Raw genomic sequence first — 4822 nt, forward strand, 5'->3', positions numbered from 1 at the left:
ATTTAAGCAATCTAGCATCTGACATATGTTGAATTTTCTCTTGTTTCTTATTTTTACCTAATAAATATATATCATGAGTAATAATTCACCAGTTGTGGTATGATTTTGTTGGTTTTCATTCTAGTTTTGGGCACTTTCCAGTTGTAAGTGTGATTTTTCTCATGAAAATAATATCATAGAAATCACAGTTTTGGTAAAAAGCGGGTGCCCATTTCCAAACCCTCTTTCCCACCTTTTGAGCACTCTTCATGTCCAACCCATCCTACATATTTTTTATATTTTATGTACAAATCTATTCACTTGGCAGGCATCCAAAATTCCCATTTCTTCAATCCAAGCATCTCGTCATCACTTTATACACTTGTTTTTGCTTCTATTACACTTGAAATTTAAGGATAGACCAACAACAATGGAAATCAAAGCAAGTGGGGTTGAAAAAGGTGAGGCTATTACAACCTCATGGTGAAAAAGTAAAGTCAAAATCTATTTGCTTCTACAAAGTACTTGCTTAGTCTCTTTCATCAGTCTCCCAGTTGTCCTTCTCTTTGGGCCCTGTTGGCCCTTCCTCGCCTACAAGCTCATAAAGCATTTTATTAAGAGAATCTTCCACAATATGCCTCAATTTAGAGTGGAGATATTTCAATACCTTACGTATCTCTACTTGCAAGTTATACATAATCGTAGAACCCCATTCCTTGATGTACTGCAACAAACATGGCTCTGAGGGAATGTCATGTGATGCGAGTGACTACATATACCCCATTGCAACTATTTGATAGTTTTTCTTTTATAAAGCGAATATTTTCTTTGAACTGCATCATTCCTTATACCCACTCCATGTTTACTATCACCCTGAAGAAAATATCCTAGATGAAGAAAGCTTGCATGCCCTCTTGAAGAATAGACTGTCGCCTTATTGCCTTCCATGTATTCCAAATCTGAGGCACTGACCCATTCACCTCCACTATGTTCTAAGAAATAAATTTTCCATAATTCACCAATGAAGTTACTTATCTATAAAAAGAAGTGCTCTAAAGCAGAAACATGTTGTCCAATTCATCCAAGTGGTAGATTGAAAATCCCAACCTTAGCAGCGACTGAACCATTGAAGGGATAAACAAACCACATTGCTTAACATGTACATAGACCTCTGCACTTTCTAGATTCCCCTTTTAACTTCATTTGCACGACCATCATTTGGCAAATCCAACCAATACTTTCGATCATTCAACGCACCTTTGGGTAGATTTGAACCATTGCTAGAAATAGGTTCAATAGTTTCAGTGTCCCTTTTTCATATTAATGCACCATTTTCAAAGAACCATCCCACCGATGAAGGAAATTAAACCTTGTCTGGATGGAAGAAAATTGTTGGGCCATAATGTTTCACGAATGCATGAACCGAATCAAGATTGGGCATTCCACTCATATCATAATTTACTTTCTTCAAGATAAAAACAGGGAGAGTGTTGTCTGCATTATAAGAATTGTTACAGTAGCCAATTGCAATGCACACCCCTTGGGCTAGCATTTCATGCTTAGTTGATCTCATATCCTATGCACTGAAAGGAAATTTGGGAGAGGTTGTATCAGTACTCCAGATGACATCGTTGGTTTCACATGTTTCTGTAAGGTGTTCCCTAACACACCTCACCTCCTGAACAAAGGGTTTGCCTTGTGTATTTGTAAAAATAAAACCCAAATCCCTGTAACCGTGAGGGCGATAAGGCAACCAAATGTAGCCATATTCATTTTGGTTCCCAAGATAAGATTCACTACTCGAAACCAAAGTATAATTCAATGGTTTAGCAAGAGCTGGAAGTTTTCATGTTTTACAAATCTTTTCACCGTCTCACAAAAATAACAAAGGTGTAGTGGGGGCTTCCAATACATTGTTCGAACGTTTATATTGAGATGAGAGTTTTGCAGAAACATTAGTCTCCTTGACCACAAGAACCTATCATTGCAGAGGCGAAAAGTTAGGGTGCACAATATGACCTAAGATGATGATGCCTGTTAGTAAGTTAGTAGGAAAATAGAAAGTACATCCCTGATCATACTGCCCTCCTTCATAGAAACTCAACACATTTTCAAATGTGAATACTAGAGCCACTTCAATCTCCCCAAAACAAATACTACCCTTTGTAAATCTCATGTCAGGAAGCCAAATTGGGAGAGTAGAAGGTAGGAGGAAGGGCTTAGGGCACTCAAGTAGGGGCAATCCCCTCTTCCAATTAGGAATTCAAGCAACTCCATTTGAACATTCTATATGAAATTTCCTCAATCTAAAATTCAACCAGTCCCTATAACTATTTCTAATCCTTTCCCAAATTCTATGTTATAACTATTGTATTGAACCTTTATGCTACACATTCCTTTTATTTTCTATTGTGAAATGTGTCTTCTTACATGTGATGGAAGCACACACACAAGTTAGTTAAAATTAAACATAAATAACAACAAACACACTAACTTATCTTGGGGTATGCTAGCACTAGATCGTGATGGTATGAAACTACTATTTGAAAAATTCAAAAATCAACTAAATAAATTAATGACATTTAAATTCATAAGGTTAGTAAAAGAAATTATTCAAAATTTAACCCTCTCTACTTTAACATTTTTTAGTTAAATGTTGAACTTTAAGCTCTAATTTTATTTCTAAAAACTCCACTCCTCTTTATCTCATTCAACCGGAGTATTGAACTTTAGCTCTGATACCACTTTGTGACCCACCCAACCCACTAATGCCATATTAGGGTTGCGGGGTGTATTAGACGTGACTTTCAAGGTACATTATGAAGATTGGTTATCTAAAAATCTTCATTCTTCTATCACTTCAAATCACAATTTCAATACCACTATCATCTTCTACTCATTGATAGCTTTCCAACAATATTAAATTTCTCCTATTTTCAGTTATGAGAACAATGTTACGCCCTTTGATCATTTTCCATTTTAAAACCATATCATCATATACCTGGGTGGATATTTTTTCTCATTTTAAAACTACATCATCATCCAAATATGAATATTATAATTATATAATTAAATTTATTTTGTTTTATTAAAATTTTAAAATTAAATTAATTATTTTGATTTTATATATTATTCATAATAATAAAATGAATTTTTAATGAATTTTTGAAATATTTTAAATATTTTTGAATTAACCAATTATAACTCACCCAAATATTTTAAAAAAGTTTAATATTTCACAATAAAACGTTTAATATTTCAAGAGAAGATGTTTTTGGAGGGTTTGTTTTATTTTTTATTCTTTTTTTTAATTTAAAAATTTAGAATACAAAAGAGATTAAAAAGAATATTATTAGTTTTTAAGAAGCCTTACTTTACACCATTGCAATTTAAGAATACTTATCTTAAAAAGATATAAAATATAACATATAACTTTATGAAATACAACTTTAATTTACAAAACTATGATGATCATCATTTTCATTTGTATGTTAGTTTGTTTATGTGTGTGGGGGGAATTCACTTAACATTCTCATGAAAATATAAAGTAAATGTGGTCACGTGTTGTTGAGTGGTGCACTTCATCTTGGAGTTGTAGTGGTAGCACTTGGAATCAACTTTATATTAGGTAAGTATGTGAATGATAGAGTTCCAAACCCCCATATTGGGTGGGAAGGAAACACGACACATTGGAGGGGCATGTTGGTCATCTCTCCTAACTCTAATGTGTGGAGATGTGTGAAACAAACCCCACCCCTTCATCGTCCCCTCCCCATAGTAGTTTAATGACACACAGTGGCAATGGAACAACGAAGTTATTTCATTACGAAGGTTAGTTCTCTCATATGCAATCATTGTGATAACCATGCTATGGGTATAACTCCGACCCCTCCCTCGCTTGTTTCCATGATTTCCCTTGGATTTTTTTACCCTTAATTCTCTACTCTGTAATGGTTTTGTTGTTTGAATGGTCTTGCTCAACAATGAGACCCCCAAGTTCCATTGTTTGGATTACCATTTGGCCTGGTTGTTTCCTCTTGCATTCCCCTAGTAACTGGTTGACGTTGTTAGAGGACTTGCAACCACTCCTCTTTGCTAATGCCTTTCCTCCTATTCCCCATCCACATTTGCAAGAGTTCTTGAGACAATATCCTATCGTTGACGAGAGCCATCATTGTGCAATCTGCATTATCCATTCATTTTGTTACACTCTCGCTAGCTTTTCTCATCACGACTTGGACACCCTTGCTAACGCCTCATTGTTTATGCAATCCAGTTCGAGGCCCAGGGCGCTCATCATGCCAAGATAGAGGGCTAGGTGATATAGAGGTGTTGCATATTACGAAGCTTGAGCAAGATTGCAAGCTTGTTAGTGGGCATAAGCTTCAAATAGCCTATGTCATTCTGAGACGCTACCTATGATTCACACTGAGATATTCAAGGTGGAGAGAAGTATTAGAGGAGAACATGGCTACTTATCAGATATAAACGTTACAGGTAAAGTGGTAGCTAAGGTCCCTGACACTAGTCATACCCATGGTAGACACAATTAATACATAAAAATACTTGACGTGTATTGTTAGACGAAGACGTTGGTGGGAAAAGTTTTGTTGAACCATAATGAAGTCACAAAGCATATTCTTCCAGTGTTGGATAAGAATCATTTTAAATAATTAAAATTAAAATTTAAAAATAATTTTTTTTATTAAATTCCTACCAAAATTTGCAAAATATAACATATTTATACAATACGGAGAAAAGAATAAGTAAGAATCCCACTTAACACTATCATCTTCATAAAATGAAAATAAGAATCAAGATTCACTTAATTGACAAAAACAAA

General features: G+C 34.8%; 1 pseudogene; it reads right to left on the bottom strand.

Moving 5' to 3' along the window:
• Positions 1-508: 508 nt before the first annotated feature.
• On the bottom strand, positions 509-2155 carry LOC149174884 (hypothetical protein At1g04090 pseudogene; annotated as a pseudogene).
• Positions 2156-4822: the final 2667 nt, after the last annotated feature.

This window comes from Pinus tabuliformis, chromosome 4_1 (assembly GCF_031772625.1).
Source record: "Pinus tabuliformis cultivar Carrire ecotype Pingquan chromosome 4_1, CPIR1, whole genome shotgun sequence".
NCBI classification, from domain to species: Eukaryota; Viridiplantae; Streptophyta; class Pinopsida; order Pinales; family Pinaceae; genus Pinus; species Pinus tabuliformis.